This window comes from Gopherus evgoodei, chromosome 1 (genome assembly GCF_007399415.2).
Source record: "Gopherus evgoodei ecotype Sinaloan lineage chromosome 1, rGopEvg1_v1.p, whole genome shotgun sequence".
Lineage (NCBI taxonomy): Eukaryota > Metazoa > Chordata > Testudines > Testudinidae > Gopherus > Gopherus evgoodei.
In genome coordinates, this window is record NC_044322.1 from 341,215,680 (window position 1) to 341,238,001 (window position 22,322).

At 45.0% G+C, this 22,322-nt stretch overlaps 1 protein-coding gene and 1 long non-coding RNA gene across 3 annotated transcripts in view; one reads left to right on the forward strand and one right to left on the reverse strand.

Moving 5' to 3' along the window:
* Positions 1–3,009, reverse strand: part of KMT2E (lysine methyltransferase 2E) — a 128,239-nt gene extending 125,230 nt beyond the window's left edge. For both annotated transcript variants that reach the window (XM_030553090.1, XM_030552998.1), the window contains exon 1: positions 2,700–3,009. The gene's annotated coding sequence lies outside the window, so the exon portion shown is untranslated. The remainder of the gene's footprint in view (positions 1–2,699) is intronic.
* Positions 3,010–3,118: 109 nt separating this feature from the next.
* Positions 3,119–5,369, forward strand: LOC115646823. The gene is made up of 2 exons (XR_003999138.1): positions 3,119–3,836; positions 4,354–5,369. It is a non-coding gene; the product is annotated as an uncharacterized LOC115646823 (long non-coding RNA).
* The last annotated feature ends 16,953 nt before the right edge of the window (positions 5,370–22,322 follow it).

The window sequence follows — 22,322 nt, forward strand, 5'->3', positions numbered from 1 at the left end:
TATTAGCATTAGAAACTTAGACAACAGAATCAAAAATAGAAACCTATGGAAATTATCAGAATTCTAATCAAGATGACCCTATAAGTTTACCACAGACCCTTTAGCCAGCCCCAAATTATTAAAAATATATAATTGAGTGAAATAATATATGGATTTAAATTTTAAAAATTCATACTATAGCAATATGTTGGTCCAGTAATACATGCCCTGTCCTATTAATGCACTACTTGTGTGGTTTAAGTCACTCAAGCCTTCGTCCTCACCAACACAAGGTATGCCTTGTGGGGCTGTTAATGCATACGTTCAAAGTCTTATTGCTTAGCTGATACAGATATAAAGAACAAATTATCTATTCTTCCATAGCAGTGCAAGGTAATATTCATAAAGTTAAAATTATTCATGCACTGAAAAATGGTTTGCTACTGGAATAGTATTTCACATTTGGCTCTTAAAATCAGGAAGGTTCCAATAATATACTAAAATGGGAACATGCATCTTATTAAAGTAGAGAGAGCAGGATTTTGAATTTACAAAATTTCTATTTACCTTTTGTAATTTTAGTTTAATATATTAAAAACATGACAAGTTTCCTGAGATTTGTCGCTCTCAATTGCATTCAATATATCAACTACTAAAAGAATGCTTCGTTGCTTCTCCATCCCACACAGCCTCACACCATCTTCTTTATGATGATACTAAAAGGCTCATATGTCATTTGGGACAGGAAGAAAGAAAGACTAAGTACTATAGTTTCATTTAAACATTTATGTACATTATCAGACAGACAGTTTTTCACTTTACAATATATATTTAATGAGTTAACAAAAAAAGAGATTCTCATGCTGAAAAATTACACATGGGCAAGAAAGCTTTACACCTGAAGAAGCAAAGTAACAGGTTTTAATTTTGTCTGGATATTTCCTTAAACGGTAACATCAAAATGTTAAACTAGTATTCCCAAACTATTCATGTTAGATTAACACCACCATCTCCAGAAAAGGAAGTATTTTGTCAAAGATTAACCTGACATTCACAAAGGCAATGACTAAGAATTTAGTTAGGACTGTTTTAAGCTTTTGTCTTTTTTTATAAGAATTACTGGTCCTTGTGTTAGTAACAGATGTATTGTGAAACATATCTAGATTAACTAGCATAGACATAGGAATTATTCCAAAACATTATTAAAACAAAAGTGAAGCGATTAATATGGCATGCATATCACATCACACAAAGATACAAACACACACCCCCCAGAAGCTACTTGAGTCTATCATCTCCCCCACCCCCACCGGTAAGAGTGGTCTCGTTCATTTGCCTTTCACACACACAACCAATAAAATTAATCAGCTGGGATACAGCATTTTATTCATAGTAAAGTCAAGACATGTTTTGTACATGATTTGAAGAAAACAGCTTTTTCATTTAAACATAACAAGCCAGTAATGTGCTGCAGACAAACGCACTGCATGGGGTGTGGAGGACCCGAGCTGATTAGATTACCACAACATCAGCCTGGGGCCGCCATTTTTAGAATCTCTAAAGGACAAAAGAGGGAAATTACAATTTTTACTCTACATTTACCATAAGCAACTTAAAAAGTACAATGTTTATGATGAAGCATTAACGTATTCTATTTATGGTCATAGCCCTCTCTTTCAGTTCACTGAGGATGGTCTCAAAAAAACAAAAAAAGCCTTTTCGTTACTAATCCCTTTAGGATGATGTAAATAAACTAAGGCTAAACATTCTTAAGTTTCGACTTTAATCAAATGTAGCGTATACAATTTTAGGAACCTCAGGGCTTTTAGCTACCGCACATTCCTAAATGACTGATCCCAGGGGAATACAGGACCTTTATAATCAGACCACATTACATTTCTTCTCCCCTATCTATTTAGTACTACACAGTGGACCGTTTGTTTCTCCTCCCCTACGTATGCAGCAGTAGGGTCTACTCCACTAATGCCTTTCCATAAAAAAGGATTTAGATATGCCACACAAGGAAACACGAATGCTAGATATAAAAACTAAAATCAGGGGGCAAAGATGAGTATTTTAAATATACCTTAGGCTCCAGATCGTCTCTACAAAGGGGGTGGGGAGAATTATCCCCTTTTAAATTGACACAGAAACTCTTTAGAACTGTTTTCCGTTTGTCCAGGTTACACCACAGAAGAGATGTTAAAAGGGAGGGAGGGAGAGAGGGAGGTGGGGGTGTGGAAAGGAGAGAGATCAGGCCTATAACGAGCCATTTTAGTATCACAAAACAAAAATATACACGATAAGGGAGACTATTTTCTAGGCTTCATGCATACAACCCAATATGCAATCATACTATTACCCATGCCTGCTCTTAGCCTCTGGATCTACAGAAATTTATGTTGTATGTCACATAATATCCCCTCTTGGGTTTGTTTGGTTTTAAACATAATGCCAAAAAAAATCCCCTCGGCGCCTCCAGTTACAGTAACCCGCCATATTCACAAGATATAACGACTCCCTTTTATTTTCAAACCAACCCATAAAATACGAAACACAAGCCAAAGCAATTTATACAGAATCATGCACGGTTTAGAGGGGAGGGGATCTCACACCCCACCCCTCCCAGATATAAAGGGATGCCTCCCTAACGTTTTAACCCTTACCAGAAACCCCCCCTTCCCCTTCGGCAGGAATGATAATCATAACAGGAGACTCACCTGTAATGATGACAGGCCAGGCAGCAGCTCCCCCTTAGCTGAGCCCCTTTCCTATCCCAACCAAAACAATGCAACGGCCCCACTGCGGATGTCCCTAGCCTGGGCAGGACGCAGCCCTCAGCTGACCCTGGGGAAAAGGAGTGAGCAGAGGGGTCCCCCAGACCGGCTTGGCACTCAGAACCCTGCAGGGACCAGCTGGGAAGCGCCTTTGCCTTGGGACCTAAGTACAAACCCCGCTGCCGCTGCTGCTCCCGTCTCCCTCCTCTCAGACTCCTACACTCCCTCTATGTCACTGCCTCTCTCTGGGAAAATGGCGTCCTCCGCTCTCCCCTCCCTCCCACTACACGGGGCTCACCCGTCCCGCCCGGCAGGGGCAAGGTTACCAGGGCGAAGCCAAACAGCCGCCATTTTGCTTGTGGGCTGGAGCGCAGTCTGTGTCCGTTAAGTCTTCCCTCGTGCCATGTCCATTTTACAAAGGGAGTTTCCTCACGATATTAAATTGTTCGAGGGCCGGGGCCAGAGAGCGCGCCCCCCGATCGAAAAATGCTAAAAAAAAAGGGGCAGCCGGAACGGCAGGGGCGAGAGGACTGTGTCTGGGTGGAGACTCGGGGCGATCGTGCAGCTAAGTGCACAGGAGCGGGGGCTCGGGCCCAAAGTGATGCTGCGGGTGACCTAAAGCGCGTAGCGAGAGCCTGGCTTCCGCAGGGACGCAGACACCGAAACCTCCCTTCAGCCTAGCCCCAAGCAAGCGAGTCCCTGCGCCAGCCTCCTCCCTGACCTCTTGTGAGCCTGGGCCAGCCGCACTGACACACACGGGCTTTGGGGGAGCTGCCAGACCGAGGCAATTGCCCCCACCCACAGTGAGACGGGGGATAAGGGACTGAAGTCCGTTCGGTGAACTATGGAGGGTCGCTCACTGAGAGGGATGTCCCCCTCCGCAGTTAGTGGAAACCCGAGGCGGGTCGCTACGAGTGACCCAGGTTTAGCGCAGGCCTATCTAGGGGAACCTCTTCCAAGGAACGAGACTGAGGCACTAGGGCCACCTCTGCCTGCGAGGCTCCCCTTTACCGAATGAGACTTGGAGGGGGGGAGGTCTGAGGCTGCCCTGATCTGGACGAGTGACAGGCAGAGCAAGAGGTAAGTGTGTGTGAGACAGGGGCAGCCCTCTGTTTATGCTGAGCTCCTTCCCTTCCCCCACACACCGCCCCGCATTCCCCGCCTGGCTTCAGCCCCTCCGGCGATGGCTGAGGGAGGGAGGGGAGGCGGCGGCTGGGGTTTCATTCGACGCCCACCAGGGGCTGAGCGAGCCTCCTTCAGTGCGCAAACTCGGGGCATCACATAAAAGCTGGGCTGGCAGCTCTTTACCCTGCCTTGATGGAGCCGCCACAAGCGGGTGACGTGAGAAGCCGCTAGCAGCGGCGCCATAGCCTAGGCTTCCCCGTACCTTGGGCACAGAGGGGCTGTAGAGAACCGCTGCTGCGGCAGGAAGGAGTCAGGATGAAGGGCTCTGGATGCAGAGGCGGCGGCTGTAACGAGGCATCGAGTATTGGGGGAGGGAGTGATTAAACGTCTTGTGGCCATGGCGGAGTCTGAGGGTATTTTTTCCTGTCTAACTCGTGTATGTGTCTCTGTCTCTCTCTTTCTCTCTCCATAGGGCGCTTGGTTGGGCTGCTCGCTCGGGTACTGCCTGTGTTGCGCGAAATGGCGGCTGCTATCTTGATGGGTTTGGTTTTGTTGTTTTTTTTTCTTCTTTCCCCTCCTATTCCCCTCCCCCACCTCTGCCTTGGCCACTTCTCCGCAGCGAACCGCGGTGAGGACTGAGTGGTGGGGGGGGGTGGACCGCATTGAAGCCAATCGCCAGGCTGGCTGGGCAGCCCAGGCGCGCCCGGATTGGCTGCTGCTGACATCATCTTGCAGTAGGGGCAGCCGCAGCTGGGCAGGGCTGAGGAGCTTTTAGGGGAGGCTGGTGCAAAGGGAGAAAACGGGCGCCATGTTCCCGACGCTGGGGAGTCTGTGAGGGTACGGACAGTGAGGCAAGGTCATGGGATGGAAACGAGAAGGCCTTGACAACCATCACCTAAGCGGTGCCGAGACAGAGGAGCTAAGCGGGGGGAGCGGGCCAGCCTGTGCCTCTATTTGTAACTGCGTCAGTACAAGATGGCGCAGGGTCTCCCTGGAGAGGGACGGGAGCTGCACGTCCGCCGGAGGTCATGTGACCGCGTTGCATTCTTGTGGGGTTGTTTGGCTGCAGACCAAGCTGGCGGAGACGGTGGCTGCTGCTGGGGAGAGTCCGCGCTTCCTTCCCCGCCCTAGCTGGAAAGTCGGGGTGGATTTCTTTATTTCCCTTCCCTATTACCCGTCTGCAGAAGGGTGTAGCTGGTACTGCTGAGGGAGGTTCTCGCTTCTGGTCCTATTCCCCACCCCCAGAATGTGGCAGCTCCTTCTGGGGAAAGTTCATTCCTCCTCCCTGCATTGAGCTTAGCTGTTTCAGAAGAAAGTTCTCGTCCTTCCTCTCTCTGACCCAGCCCCCGCTTTCCGGGAGAATATGAGGGCGGAGAGTAATGTTTTCCACAACTCCCGGACAAGGTTGTACGGTGTCTGATTGCTGCGATCTAAATTAGGTCACATTTGTGATCCAGTTTGGGTGACTAAAATGTCTTTGATTCCTCATTTCACTTGTAAGAACAACTTCTTTGTTAGTTAGGTTTCCTGTGGTAGTGTTTGTTGGAGTCTCCGTCTTAGTGAGGCACTTACCTATTCTAGTCCATGTCTGCACAGCTTGCAAATATGCTCATTTTGTGTGCTGCTCTGTGCTCCTTCCCAACATTGGAACCATTTGCAGAGGTGGCTTACTAAGGAAAAATGTTGACAGTGCTTCATAGGATTGACCAGTCTTGAAAGTTGACTAATATTTTTTGGGGTGATACCCACTTTTTCAGTGAAACAGCCTCTCACTCAGAGAACATGACACAGTTAAATAACTGGTAGTTCAGACCGTAGATATAAAGAACAAATCTATGATTTGAAGTATTGCAATACTTCAAATGTATTTAACAATTGGATTTATCTATATGAATAAGGTGGCCAGATGTTAAGGGGAGACTATCAGTACCATTGCAGGGAGTGTGTGGTATGTTTTTTTTGTTACACTTCACCTGTCCGGGAGTCTGTCAGCAATTCTGCGGAGAGCCCTTCGGTCATGGACGGTCTTCAGCGGTATTTCACCAGCAGGTAATAAACCTTGCAGCCAAAGACAAAAGCACTTGCCACCGAAATACCGCCAAAGACTGTCTGCAACTGAAGGACTGCCGAATTGCTGCTGAAGACCAGGAAACAAAATATTGGGACTAATGGCATCCTAGCCGTACTCTGGTTGGGAAGCGGGACAAACTCCTCGTCCCTGGAAAGTTATGTAATCCTGGTAGTCTTTTAAAGATGCCATACTTAAAATGAGACTGAACAAAGAATTAGGAAGTTTTAAAACTAAATGACTCTATGGTTTCTCCATAGAGAGACTAATATGTTATCCCTCTTAAATTTTTCATTTGTATTCTGTTTGCTTCTACCTGTCTTTCCGGACAAATAGTGAGGAAGGGGAGCTTACAAATGCATTGTCTGACCTCTTATCCTGGAGGTTGGGTACTGTCCCATTAAAAATACTATTGCAAATATTTATTTGCTACCAACTTGTGCAAATCAATGCTTATCTGATCTGTAAGTCACATGGGTGAATTGGAGTCTAGTTACATAACTAAATGTGGTCCCAGTTACAGCCTCTTAGCCTGACATTTTACCTTGGAGTGACTGGCATCTGTGCCACTTTGAGAGGTACTTGAGTAGTTTTGCATAGCTGCAAATAACTTCAGTAAGGCAGAAGGGCCTCCTTTCTATCCAACATAAAATAGTTTTGTTTTTTTTCTTGAATTACATGTAGGTAATTTAAGACACATGCAGAGATTAAATTAGCCATCTATATTTCAGAGTCTAATCATTTGAGGCTCAAAGGTTTAAGAACTTGGACTGTCAAACTTAATTTATTGTTAATCCCGGAAATGCTGTTTTAACTTCTGTATTGTTTGGTCTTTATGAAAAGATGCAGTAAGTTTGAGGCTTTTTTTAAGGAGCATGTCAGCTGAATGTCTGGCAATGACACTGATTGAAGGAAATGATCTAATATACATATCTAAAATATTTTTGTTCTAGAAACTTGTGATTACATTTGCAAAAGCATACTTGTTTAATTTAGACGCTTGAGGCTAGTGGAGTTGATCTATTTGTGTCAGAATCCCAGCAACTTTACTATTCCTCTCTCCCTGTCCCTGCCACCACAATAACAGAAAATGCCTGTGCTGTTCTCACCCACAGTTCATATCTTGTATTGTCATAGGAGCACAGTGAAAACAAATATACTTACATCTGATTGTGGTGCTTTGCTATATACACCACAAGAGCTGTGTAGAGCCCATATGAACAACCTTGGCACAAGCTATGGGGGGAGGGGAGCAGAAAAATAGTAAGGCAGAAGCAGAGCCTTACAAAAAGGGCAACAGGACAGGGGAAAAGAGGGCCAGATAAAGGAATTTAGTCTCTACTGTGAAAGTGCGCATCTTTTTAGACTAAATAACTCAGGGCATGCCTCCTGCTTGCATTGCTCAGGAGGGTGAAAAGCTCTTTGCTTCCTGCCCCCAGAAATGTGACTTTTGCACTGTCCACACTGGTGCTATTGCAGTTTCCACTTCTTGCTGAGGTGGAGTAATTATGGTGGAGCACTCTCCTGTCAGCATAGCGTGTCTTTACCAGACATGCTGCAGTGGTGCGCTGCATCAGCGTAGTGTAGCCTTGCCCTCAGTCCCCTTAAATTCAAATTGTACCTCTTGTATTTAGTCATTTCACATTAAATAAAACTTTATTTGGTGAATGAGGTGCACTTGGGACTAGCTTGTGCCCCTTAGGTTTCATGCTGGAGCTGAGGGTTCTGCTGCATGTAGACTTACCCCGTTCCTTTGATAGGCAGTGTTGCCTGCACAGCACTGCCCTCCATCCAGCCCTTGTAGAGGGATAGTTGGAGAAGATGAGGGTATGACAAATAAAATATATGGAGATAGGTCTATCTCATAGAACTGGAAGGGACCCTGAAAGGTCATCAAGGCCTTGCTAGTGAAGACAGGGGGCTGGACAAGTACTGATTTTTTGCCCCAGATCCCTAAGCAGCCCCTTCAAGGATGAACTCAACCCTGGGTTTAGCAGGCCAGTGCTCAAACACTGAGCTATCCCTCTGCCCATGGATACAAGGGTCCACTAACTCTTCTATACTGTATAGCATAAAGAGTCCTGGGGCCACTGTTGGCTGGGGAAATTTTAGTGATACAGCTCCTCTGGAGTAATGGAGACTTGGATGGAGTGGTCTCTAGAACTTGAGAGAGGGGGAGGGGGAGTAGTAGAAAGTAGGAAATGAAGCCTTAAATGCTCAAACTCAATAGTATTCTGGAGTTGAGCATTAACATTTTTAGTTTAATATAAGTCATAGCTTGGATGTAGTAGCCTTATTAAAAATAGCGATTTTGTAGTGTGACTTCATATTATAGCAGGGGTTCTCAAACAGGGGGTTGGGACCCCTCAGCAGTTGTGAGATCATTACATGGGGGGGCGTGGTTTGTGAGCTGTCAACTTCCACGCAAACCCTGCTTGCCTTCAGCATTTATAATGTTTTTAATTTATATGGGGGGGTTGCACTCAGAGACTTACTGTGTGAAAGGGGTTGCCAGTAAAACCAAAAAAAAATTGAGACCCACTGTGTTATAGAAGCCTTCAGTCAATTGTTTAACTGTAGGCTAAACTGAATACAACTCCTTCCAACAAAAAAGGAAGAACCAGGCTAATGGAAGAATGGGTTGTTGACTTAACTGTGGTAGTATCTTGGTTTGAAACTGGATGGTTACACTGCAAGCTGGTAGTGAATAAAACAGAATCTTGGCGATTACCTGCACCCGTTGAGGTGAGGTGCAGCTAGCTGCTCAACTCTTCACAACTGAAAGAAGAATGGACAGTAAAAACTCAGAGGGGAAAGATAATCTGATACTTTTGTGTATTTTCTCACATCTCTGGATCAGATCGGGTGTCTTTAAAGACATGGTGGGTAGAGGTGACCAGTTCCACAAATAGCTGCAACAGGATTTGTGAACCCTCTGTCCAAAGTTGAAGTACCACTTAACTAATTGTTCTTGTTTGTTTCTGACATTAGGCAAGATGTTTGGGATTGGGTTAGAAAGATGTCACTTACTGTTGATAGGAGCATTTTGCCTGAGTTCAAAGACATACTGTTGAGGTTCTGACTCGTGATTGACACTCAGGATACACTGGGCCTCAGGAAGATTTGAGTATACTCGAGCCTAATCTAATTGCAATAGATGGTTTTGGGGTTTTTTCTTTGTTTTGACACAACACAGAAAATGTTTTGCTATCACATCTTAGAAGTGATGCAGTTTAGCAGCTTCAACCTGTTAACAGCTGCAGAAGAGACTAAAAACTTAATCTGTTTTACTGTAGTTTTAAGCAGTCTGACATGATCAAATAACTCTTCTTCACCATGGTTTATTTCTTAATGCTTGATAAGTTTACACCAGGGCTCCATGTATAGTGATTAAGTTTCTGTGTAAGAAATCTGCCTATTGTTAGCTTGCTACATAAAACACAAATTGCTGCTTCTGCTCTTGCACATCTCTACTTGACACTTCTTCCCCTCCCGCTTTTTTGACTCTTCCACAAAGGGAGTTCAGTGAACTTCTTGTGCCTGTTTCCATGCTGCTGCACTTAACTGAGGGAGACCCTTCCAGAATAGATACTATGAACTTGACACTGCAAGACACCCCTCCACATACTTCTCTGAAGGCTAAGTGAGGAGAGACTTGAGCAAGAGGTTGTAAACTGCCCGCAGATCTCAGCTAGCTCTAGTGCTCTGCAGGAGATACTGAACCCCCTGCACACCAGTGGCTGATTATCTTTTTTTTGAGCTTGGGAGGCTTGCATAAGGTAGTGGCAGAGCTTCTCTGACCTACTAAAACTGTTTGAACCTCTTTCCTTTACAGTACCTGTATGACCAAGACCAATATTGGTAGAAAATCCAAACATTTGCCCCATTTGGTAGCATTTGCCAAGTGTCAGTGCTTAATTATAATGTGAACATACTATAATTTATGGTGTTTTAGGAATATTTCAATAAAATTGTTTTAGAAACTTCAGTAAAAGAGTAACTTAAAGTTATTCCAACGGGGGATAACATTTGTCAAATTGTGTGGATCTAATGCATCACCTGTTGAAAGGGGCCTGGATTCATATTTTTGTGTAAGAAACTTCTGCATTCTCCAGCCCTGGGTGCTGAATGCTGGTTCTGAACTAGGATGGCAGAGCAGCAGATCAAAATCTTGATGCATTCCAGTGTGTCAATTTGTAGCTATGGTGTTGAGGATTTTTGATCCTGAACATGGCCTCATTCGACTGATAGACACCCCTCTTCTCTTCCTCCTCCACCTTAAAACTATCTCACTTTGAGACAATTTTTTCTTTTCCCTTCCACCTTACTACAGGCTGCAGTCTAATTCTGGGCTCTCAAGTCAGAGCATCCTCCCTATTCCACAAAAAAAGGAGCTGTGGCCCAAATTAAGGACAGCTGTGCAGCTTTCATTTTGTTTAGCTAGTGGTGTCTAGGCAAGACACTTTCACGCTCACATCATCTAAAGGCAAAGAGACAAGCTTCTAGGCCCTGTCTTAAACTAGAGAACTATAGTGGTTTAAATAGTTAGCATGGCTCCTATAGTTCAGTGTGGCTTGTATTCTGAGCCAGACCTATTCTACCCGTGTCTACATAAGCACTGTTTTAAACAATTCCTGGCACACTGTAACTAGGACTTTACCAGACAAAACTGCTCAGGCTCTTAAGGTTTGTCTGTAGGGGGACATTCAGTTGATTTACCTTAACTTTCCTGAAAGTGTGAAGTCAGCACATAAATGAGAGGATTTCAAAGCTGTGTATGCTGTCAGGGATAAAGTGTCCTGAGCTAAAACTACTTTATTCCTGAATGAGAGATCCACTCAAGGGTTTAATGCATGTGTGCATTAACTTCATACCTTCAGTAGACAGGGCCTTAGACTTTGTCTACACTATCACTTTTGTCAGTAGGGGTATGGAAAAAACACCCCCGATCAACATACATTTCACTGACACAAGTGCCAGTGTGAACAGCACTATGTCAGCAGGAGTCATAGCTACCACTTCTTGTTGGAGGTGATTTAATTATGCCAGCAAGAGAGCGTGCTCTGTCAGTATAGCACAGTTGCATGGGAGACCTTTACAGAGGCACTGCTGTACCAGTACAGCTGTGCCTCTGTAAGGTCTCTAATATAGACACAGCCTTAAAGTGGTAACTTAAACCTAGTTAAATAGTGGCATTTTCCACTTTTAAAATCTCATTAAATTTCAAATCAGCAGTTATTTTAGTGAAAGTGATTTTCACTTCCAAAAGATAATTTTTGAACTACAAATGCAAACTGTATGCATTAGTGAAACAACTTTAAAACTACTTCTCATGACTACCATTCCAGGGTGACATGCTGGAACAAAATCACATGCATATAAAGGCATAGCCTACAGTTGTTTTAGGCTCTATTTTTAAACTTGTTCTAATAGGTTGAGCAATGTTTAACAAGTTCTATTCCACAATCCTGTTGGTTGAAGGGGAAAAAACACACTTCATGAAGGAGCCACAGTGTCTGGATTCAGCTAGCTATCTGCTCCATTTCCTTAACCTATAGCGCTGGGATTACTGATCATTGTCCTCAAACACAGCAACTAGAAGAGCCATGTTGATTTCTGGTATAAAAGGGGAGAATGACGGAACAGATACTGTTGTCTCTTACCAGTCAAGTGACTAAAACTTTATTCTTAAACCCACATCAAACTGTGCTGTGTGCAGAGTGCCAAATCTTGCATTTAGATAAGTAGCTTTGTTCTAAAAGCAAGGGAATTCCTTTGTTAGTGTTACTGTCACCAGTTTAGCATGCATGCTCATTTCTCTAATAATCCACTGATACTGGTGGTGTGGATCTGAGCTTTATTGAAAATGGTACCTTTCCATGCTAATGAACCTTAAAGCATTCCATTTACTCCCTAACCCAGATACTAAAATGCAGTAACTATTAATGCGTGGCATGATTGCACAACAAACTGAAGACTTAATGAAGGCTACCTCATTGAAACTTCAGTGGGAGGCTAAGTGGACAGAATGTAAATATACATACTGATTCCTGTCCTGATACAGTTTTTTGTGGTATTTAAAAAAAAATGCATAGCATCTATGTGGGTGGTTAACACTTTGATTTAGTGTCAAATCTGAATTTGGACCCTAGGGTAATGTAACCTCTATCACCATTACTTCAAAGTAGGAAGACTTCTATGGATGTACTGTTCAACCTTGCCCTAGGCCTAACTGCTGAGATCTGACTGAATGTCATCACAAGGGGAGTTAGTGTCAGATCTCTAAAGTGTTCTGGAGAGTTTGTGGTAAGAGGTTTCTGTTAGGCTTCTATAAAGTGAGCAGAAAAAATGACTGATAGCCATGCCACTTAAGCAGACCTGAACAACTTCACATTTAAGTTCTTTTTGTAAGTAACATGCTGACAATTCTCAAGTGAACCTATCCTTCCCCTTATTCAGGTTTTAAAATCTCAGTGAAAAGAAAAGCATCATTTTTTAAGTACACCTAAGACATAACTCAAGCTTTGCTGTAGTGATAAGAGGAATAAATCATAAAATTGAAGGTCCAGCCTCGAGAATATTTAGCCTCTGTGTGCTCTATTCCAGTGTAACGTGTGTTACCATAGTCTTAAAGATGCCCTAGTCATGGAACAGTGCCCTGTTTGTTAGGGGCTGTACAAATATGGATAGAGCTTGCTTCTACTTCCATTTCAATTGCACAACTCTGTTAGCTACTGGTACAGATGAGCAGCTGCTAACTAACTCATATAAGCCAAATGTTAGTGCTTACACAGGGAAACTTGCTATTGGGCCTGCTGTAGCTGTTGTGGGCAAACTAAAATGAGAGCAGGGGATTTGGGGAAAATCAGAGTATTTGTATGGCCTATATATAAAGCCATCTAGACAATTCATAAATTTCCATTTTAAAAGTATAGATGAGGTACATTGAACTCCATCAATGTGGCAGGTTATGCAAACTATATATTGTTTAAAATACCAAACATTTTATGAATGAGTTCCTTTTGTCTTCTCTCTAACTTCTCTAATGGAGCCATCAAAGCTGAAATGTTCATGACTTTGTAATTTTGAATGGATTGCTCTGTTAGTGGTTACAAGAGTACTTTTTTTTTCCAAATTTCAGTCTATATTTCTTAAAAATATTTAACTTATGCAAAAGAAGTAGGGAGAGGGATTTAAGATGCAAACAAGTGTACTTTTTCAGACCTGCTATCACATGTTCCAATGTATAAAGTTAAGGATTTTTAGTAGGTTACTATTTAATTAAATAACAGGAAGCATGTGGCTTTTTGTATGGTGGGTTTTTTTCCTGCAGTGAAATGTTAAGCACCAATTATGCAGAGGTAGCTAGTGCAAAGAAAGTTGCATCCTGTTTACAATAGCAAGTATATCTAAACCTGTTCAATGAACATCTGCTACATGTTTGCAACTAGCTATTTCTAAAAACTTCTCAGATATTTTAATGTCACATCTGTTTGTACAGTAAGGCCAACACCAATCTGAAACCTTTTAAGGATGGCAAGATTACACAACAGCAGTAAAAATTTGGTGGCGCTTGCAACTAAATGCCTCTAGTTTGTACATGGGCATGAGGGAAATAGGGCCTACTTGAAAATGATGTTCTTTGGTAATATTCCTTCAAGTAATGTGAGTGCCCTTAAACATGGTTCTCTGAAAGGAACTCTAGATATGGCATTTGTTATACTGCATTCAACACTAACCTACAATAGAATAAAACCAAAAAACAATAATACAAAAATTGCTAATCTTGTGGATTGGTAATGGTAGCAGAAAATATGTCCCTATATCAAACTAGATTTCTGATTCTCCTTTTAGTTCATTCCCTTTTGGGTGCTCTTCTCCAATCTTGAGAGTCTAGTCCAGCAGTCCTTGGCCTCGATGGAAATTTTTATCAGAGTAAAGACTGCAGTCAGGCTCAGGGTTTGGAGGGCCATAGCAAAACAACTCAGTGTTTGATCTCTTAATACACAGGTAGAATTTTTTTAATGAAGTTTTTCCAACAATATAAGTCTGACATTTAGACAAGTCATTAGCTGTCATATGCACTAACGTTTTTGCCCTCTTGGCCACTTTGTCATTCAAGTCCTTTTTAGTGTGTAGTTCATTGATACAGAGGACTAACTAGTGTTCGTAATGTAGCTATTACAGTGGGGATCAGTCATCTGTACTTTAAAAAATACCTGTAGACCAGAAAGGCTTCAAAGAAACCATTAGGGTCTATATACTCTCATATCATTAATTGAAAAATCTTATCTAAACAAATCTCTGAAGTTCTTTGGCTGTGCAGATCACTTTAATTTTATTACAATAGAGTATCTGATTGCAGTCCCCTCAGGGTAGGGGTAAGCATGTTGTCAGTCATTAACAAAATTACTTTGGGCCACATTGTGCCATCCATTGTTGGGGTGCATGATACAGTTAACCAGAGAATCCTGACCTTAAGGGTAAGGATTGGGGGGGTGGGGTGGTTTGTAGCCCCATCTACACTACAAACTTTAGCTGTTTTGGTCAGGGGTGATCTACATAGTTCTGCCAGCAAACATCCCTAGTTCAGCTATAGTGATACTGGCAAAATGCAGTTTTTCTGGTATAGCTTATTTTGCTGGAGTGGGACTGGGATAAAGTGCAATTTTGCTGTTATAAGCTGTGTACACACTAGGACTGCTTTGCCCATTCTAGTATAGATTTGGCCTGAGTCATTTTAGTAGGGTTGTTCCATCTTACTCCTCAAACTCCTTTGTGATCCAGGCTAAAATAAAGTGTAGATGAAGGGGAGTGATGCAAAAAATATCATTTTCCTTCCCTGCCTCAAAACGTTTGTAGTTGCGCTGAGGTAGGATGCTGGGTGTAGCAGCTGGCTGGTAGCTCCTCTCAGTAGCTTCTTCAGGAGCCCTATTGCTAGATCTGGGAGCTGGTGTGAAGACACGGGGCCTCAAGTCTGTTAATTTATGGCTCTGTGGTTCTTGAACTGATCAGGTGTAGACTTTGCTTACCAGTTCATATTGTGATATAGTGCTGCCTTTATAAAAGGAACTCTTGATACTATGAACTAATTTAGTTTTCAGAGCGGTATACATATTTTTTGAAGAGACACTGGACAGCCACTTTTGGCAGCTTAATATTAAGGGAAAAAAACACAAGAGTTGATGGAACACTTTCAACTTTTTAGGCCCCCAATTTTGTGAGGATTTAATTCCTAATATTAAGGGAAGTGCTTCCATTAATGTATGTATTATACACTTCTTTCTCTCTCTCAAATAATTTCACCCAACTAAATGCTGAATGGCCCGAATATCAAGAATGAGACTGCATTTAAGGGTAGATTTTTTCAAAAGGCTCAATTCTCATAATCAGAATGGATTTTCAGTATAACTTATGCCTAACATAGTAAGTTCTTGAAAACCTGCATGTATGTGTCAGTAGGAGCTTGTGGATGCTGAGCCGTTTTGAAAATTTGGCTTTTTATATAGATGTCTGAAGTGAGCTGAGCTCTTTAGAAAAATCTGGCTCTCACTGAATTATTTTCCCTGATGTGATGAATTTAATTTATTCAAGGTAGTGCTGGCCAGCTTTGTAGTGATACCCCAGAATGCATAAGTGAGATGTCAAAGACAGAAGGAAGTATTGCCCTAAAATAAAAGTGTATCATTACTTAAACATCTACCTATTTAAAGTATAGGGCCCAATCAGTATAGTAATTAAGTGCCAGCCATGGACTTGCTCAGCAGTCCAGTAAGTCTGCCTAGCAGCTGTCGCACTCCTATGTAATATTCTAGTTGCAGTGGAGCTGTGTGGCATGACTAAGTTTCTCCAAAGAGGAAAAACTTGGATAAACTTACCGATGGACTTCCTTTTTAGCTTTGCAATCTGGGAAACTCTGCTATATTATATAGCACCATAAATCATGCATTCTGTCTAATGCTGAAACATGTCTGATTAGGCAAATAGCTAACAACTGCCAAGTTACAAAGCTGACTGATTTTTTAAAAACATTAGCTAGTCACTTAAAATATTTACTGCTTTGGAAAAATGAACTTGCAAATAGCAAAGGTTATGGCCGACCCATCGATGAACAGCAGTGCAGCCATCAGAATATTACTGAGGAATAAAAAAGAATGTACTGTTCTGCTCCTTCTGGGAGGCTAAATAAATTACCTTGGCATAGTTGTATAGGGAAAAGACTCTGCCAAGACAGTGTTGGAATTGGTAATATTAATATAACTTCAGAGTCATCAAGAGCTTCAAATCTTCCTCATGTTCAAGTCCATGCATGCAGGGAAGAGGCCCTGCTGCAACCATCCCTCTTACTTAGCCGGCCCGGTGTTTTCTGTTCTTGGGAAGTTCATGGTTTAAGTGCAACTCACCTTGCCTCTCCCTGCAAGGGGTAAAATGGTGCAGGGGTGTGTGTGACAACAGTGGTTTGTCTGCACTGGCAGATATCAGTGTAATGTAATATAACAACCTCTCACTGTAAACAAGGACTGTGGTGTTTAAAATTGTCATGGCTAACACTTGTTAACATGAGAAATATTCAACAAACATGTAACAATGAAGTTTTACAGTACAGAGAAGCCCAAGTATAAAGAAAGGGGAAGAAGGTGTAAAAACTACAGGATTTAGGATTAGTTTGCTAGGGATTTAATAGGCAAACAGGTGAAGACACAAGAAGTAAGGTTAATAGGACACTGGAGTTACTTTTGTGGGTAGAACTCTGCAAGAATTTTGATCACTGTTGGGCTGCAAATTAGAACAACTCTTTCCTAGGGTGGGGGATTAGACATTTAATTGACATCCTGGTGTTTGGAAGGGAAGCAATGGCTGGTTGAGGTAGAAAGCAAGATGAATGTAAATGTAGGCAGAAATTTAGGAAGCATGAAAATGGAGTAGCATTGTATTGGTTATGTCATTGAGAGCCATATGTGGAAGGACTCTTGTGCACAAATATTCCCCCCCCCCCCCCCATGAAGTGTTATTTAATTTGCAAAAATGTCAGTTCTTCTTCGAGTGATTGCTCACATCCATTCCAGGTAGGTGTGCGCGCCGTGCGTGCACGTTCGTCGGAAACTTTTTTACCCTAGCAACTCCAGTGGGCCGGCAGGTCGCCCCCTAGAGTGGCGCCGCCATGGCGCTCTATATATACCCCTGCCGGCCCGCCCGCTCCTCAGTTCCTTCTTACCGCCGTGTCGGTCGTTGGAACTGTGGAGCGCGGCTTAGCTGTCCTCCTTCCCGCCCTCCTTCCTCGTCCCTCTTCAGGGACCCCTCTCACGAGCAATTCCTTCGGCAGGAGGTGCAGACGCTCCTCAGCAAAGGAGCTATAGAGGCGGTTCCGGAAAACGAGAAAGGCAAGGGGTTTTATTCCCGCTACTTTCTGATTCCCAAGGCCAAGGGGGGCCTCAGGCCTATCCTCGACCTGCGAGAACTCAACAAATACCTCGTGAAGTTGAAGTTCCGCATGGTATCCCTGGGGACCATTATTCCATCCCTGGATCCGGGAGACTGGTACGCCGCCCTCGACATGCAGGACGCGTATTTCCACATTGCCATTTGGCCGCGCCACAGACGCTTTCTCCGCTTCGTTGTGGGGGCTCTTCATTATCAATTTGCAGTCCTCCCATTCGGCCTGTCCACGGCCCCGAGGGTGTTTACAAAATGCATGGCAGTTGTCGTGGCGCATCTTCGGCGCAACCGTGTCCACGTGTTCCCTTATCTGGACGACTGGTTGATTCGGGGCACGTCGGAACAGCAGGTCAACAGCCATGTCCGCATGATCACCGCCATATTTGCAAGTCTGGGCCTCTTGATAAACACAGACAAGTCCACTCTGAGGCCCACGCAGAAGGTGGAATTTATCGGGGCCGTCCTGGATGCCACTGTGGGCAGGGCCTCGCTGCCTCTGCAACGGTTCCAGACCATGGCGGCGATCGTTCAACGTTTGCGGTCAGCCCCATTGACGTCAGTGAGGACATGTCTAACCCTGTTAGGCCACATGGCGGCGTGCACTTTTGTGACCGACTACGCTCGGCTCCACATGAGGCCTCTCCAGCTGTGGCTTATCAGTCATTACAGGCCGGCAAGGCAACCTTTAGACATGTTAGTCACAATCCCCCAGAAGGTCTTAGATTCTCTCGGCTGGTGGTTAGACCAGTCCGTATTATGTGCGGGTCTTCCCTTTCACCCCTCTCAGCCCTCGGTATCCCTGACAACGGATGCCTCAGATCTAGGCTGGGGGGCCCACCTAGGGACCCTGCGGACACAGGGCCTGTGGTCCCAGGAGGAGGTGGGGCTCCACATCAACATGCGGGAGTTGAGAGCGGTCCGCCTTGCTTGTCAAGCGTTTTGTCATCAGCTTCAGGGTCGTTGTGTCGCCGTGTTCACGGACAACACGACGACCATGTACTATATCAACAAGCAGGGAGGCACCAGGTCCTCCTCCCTGTGCCACGAGGCGATACGACTCTGGGACTTTTGCGTAGCCCACTCCATTCACCTCAGGGCTTCCTTCCTCCCTGGAGTACGGAACACTCTGGCAGATCGATTGAGCAGATCCTTCCTGTCACACGAGTGGTCCCTTCGCCCGGACGTCGCTCTCTCCATTTTCTGGAGGTGGGGTTATCCCCGGGTGGACCTCTTCGCGTCCAAAGGGAACAGGAAGTGCCAAGCGTTCTGCTCCTTTCAGGGCAGGGAGCCGGGGTCGATAGCGGATGCCTTCCTCATCCAGTGGTCGACCCACCTGTACTATGCATTTCCCCCGTTCCCTCTGGTCCACAAGGTCCTCCTGAAGGTGCGCAGGGACAGGGCTCTCGTGATCATGGTGGCCCCGGCATGGCCCAGGCAGCACTGGTACACCATGCTGCTGGACTTGGCCATAGCCGACCCAGTTCCCCTGCCCCTTCATCCGGACCTGATTACCCAGGACCACGGGACCCTCTGTCACCCAGACCTGCAGTCGCTGCACCTAGCGGCGTGGCTCCTGCGTGGCTGACTGGTTCCGAGCTGCGCTGCTCCACGCCTGTGAGAGAGGTGCTCTTGAGCAGCAGGAAACCGTCCACAAGAGCCACATATTCGGCGAAATGGAAGCGCTTCTCCTGTTGGTGCGTAGAGAGAAATCTCCGCCCTATGGAAGTCTCGGTAACCGAAATCTTAGACTACGTTTGGTCCCTCAAAGGGCAAGGTCTGGCCTTATCGTCGTTGCGAGTCCACCTAGCAGCTATCTCCACCTTTCACCCGGGTGCGGACGGTCGCTCCGTTTTTTCTCACCCGACGGTGTCGAGATTCCTTAAAGGGCTGGAACGTTTATTCCCTAACGTCCGTCCCCCTGCTCCAACCTGGGATCTTAACCTGGTGTTGTCCCGGCTCATGGGGCCACCCTTTGAGCCGTTAGCTACTTGCTCCCTGCTCTACCTCTCTTGGAAAACTGCCTTTCTAGTGGCTATCACCTCAGCTAGACGGGTGTCGGAGCTCCGAGCTCTTGTGGTAGACCCCCCATATACGGTCTTCCACAAGGACAAGGTGCAGCTGAGACCACACCCTGCTTTTCTGCCCAAGGTGGTCTCAGCCTTCCACGTCAACCAAGAGATTTTCCTTCCGGTTTTTTTCCCAAAACCTCACTCCTCAGGCAGGGAGCAGCAGCTCCACTCGCTGGATGTTCGTAGGGCTCTCGCGTTCTACATAGAGAGGACTAAGCCCTTCCGAAAATCCCCCCAGCTTTTCGTGACGGTAGCGGACCGTATGAAAGGGCTTCCTATCTCCTCCCAGAGGGTATCCTCTTGGGTTACGTCCTGTATCAGGACCTGTTATGACTTGGCCCATGTCCCTACGGGCCGTGTGACTGCGCATTCTACCAGGGCGCAGGCGTCGTCGCTAGCTTTCCTCGCCCGTGTGCCCATCCAGGAAATCTGTCGGGCAGCGACCTGGTCATCGGTCCACACCTTTGCTTCCCACTACGCCCTGTTCCAGCAGTCGAGGGAGGATGCGGCCTTCGGAACTGCAGTGCTCCGTGCCGCGACTTCTCACTCCGACCCCACCGCCTAGGTATGGCTTGGGAGTCACCTACCTGGAATGGATGTGAGCAATCACTCGAAGAAGAAAAGACGGTTACTCACCTTTGTAACTGTTGTTCTTCGAGATGTGTTGCTCACATCCATTCCACACCCGCCCTCCTTCCCCACTGTCGGAGTAGCCGGCAAGAAGGAACTGAGGAGCGGGCGGGCCGGCAGGGGTATATATAGAGCGCCATGGCGGCGCCACTCTAGGGGGCGACCTGCCGGCCCACTGGAGTTGCTAGGGTAAAAAAGTTTCCGACGAACGTGCACGCGCGGCGCGCACACCTACCTGGAATGGATGTGAGCAACACATCTCGAAGAACAACAGTTACAAAGGTGAGTAACCGTCTTTTCTTTTACTCAAATGTGAATGTCAGTCAAAATGATCTGTGTGGGGAGGAAATAAATGATCTGGGGCATTCAAATTATTGTCTCCCTTCTTATTTCTCTGGAGTTCAGGGAGGAAAAATAACAGCATGGGCTTGTATTACTTTGCTATGTTCCTGTTTAAGAGGGATCCTGAGGGAAGTCATGACCACAGTACTTCCTGACAGGGTGGCTCCATTTGAACCATGCTGCCAAGGAACAGGGCTGGAGCCACTGCAGAACCATGTAGAAGATTTTGGTCTCCTATTGATCCCTTGGGAGCCCTGGTATTTGGTAGTCCTTCCCATCTGTTCAATACAGTGGGGTGGGAAACTCCACTCCCTCCCTCCTTGAGAAAACAAATAGGAAGACAGCCATTTTAGTTTCTCTTCCCCTCTCTTCTCCAACCCCACCCAATCTGATGATCAGGCTCGCTGTTATGATAGTGACATCATAATGCATCATTGTGTCTAAATACAAAACAGCTATTTACCCCTTCTCAGATATCATACTGGTACTTTGAATTTCTATAGCACCTCCTATTCAAAAATATCAAACCACTTTATAGACATTCATAATGAATGTCTCCACACAGTGTGCTGTGAAGTAGGTGGTATTATCCCCAATTTACAGATGAGGAAATTTGGGGTACAAACATCAAGAAACTGGACAACTGTGGCAAGGCTGCAAACAGTACCCAGGTTTCCTGACTCCAATGCTTGTGCCTTAACCAGATGACCATCCTTCCTCCTTTGTGAATAGATAGGCAGTGTACTTGCACAATCTGTGTACACTGACTGTATTTTGGTCCTATGTTCAGAGGAGTGAAGAAACTGCTCTCTTAGTGCACCTAAAGCTATGGAGAAGGGAGAGGGCATGCCCCCCCCTTTCCCTGCTGCACACTTAGGTGCAGAGAAAGGGGATAGTGCAGCTTGCAGACTGTGTGCTCTGTTGAGCTCTGGGGGATTGTGCCTCTCTGGCAATCCTTTCAGGAGGTCCCATGGGATATGGCAGGTCTGCACCATCATCAGTGCAAGTTTATATCTCAGGCACAATCTGGCTCTTATAACTATACTAGGAGCCTAGCTGCCATAGTTATAAGTGGTACAGATAAATGTACATTCTTTTCTATTCACATGAGCATGATCACATATTAGCACGCAAGACCTGTCAAGTACTAGCTAGCTGTACATACGCAACCATTCAACATATCTGAGGGGAAAAATAATTGCACAATAGAAATGCTTTGATTTACTTTTTCCCAGAAGTCGTGTGGGTTGTTTTTGGGTTTTTTTTAACCTTTTAGAGTCATATTAGTAACACATCCTCACTACAAAATTAGGGAACTGCTTTGACTAACAAATAGGAGGCTTGGTTTTCCCTCTCATGTATACATACTTGTCTCACACCAGTGTAAATCCATTGACTTCAGTGAAATTCCTTATTTACATCAGCAGGTGAGACGGGAATGCAGTCCAGGGCATTTTAGAATGAAAAGAATATATCCAATTGAAACAATTTTAAATCACCTTGCCTTCCCCAGATGAGGCATTCATGTGGCCCATTAATCCTGTACCTCACAATAATCTTGGAGCCTACCAGGAGTGCCTCAGAAGCATCGCTCCAATCTGGGCCTTGAGATGGAGGTGCTCGAAGAGCTTGCGGACCCCATCTCTTGACACTTTGGCAGCTGTAACTCCTGTGAAGGTTGCTCTGCCTATGCACCAAGGGGTGCTCAAAATGGTGAAGGTGCTATGGCAAACTCCCGCATCTCTGCCCCCAACTTCTAAAAGGGCAAAAAAGTATCACATGCCCACAAGGGGGTATGAATGCATGTACTTCCCTCCCCCAACCCGGGTTCATTAGTGGTCACCACAGCCAATGAGCACAATAGGCATGATCAGGCCAATGCTACCCAAAAAACAA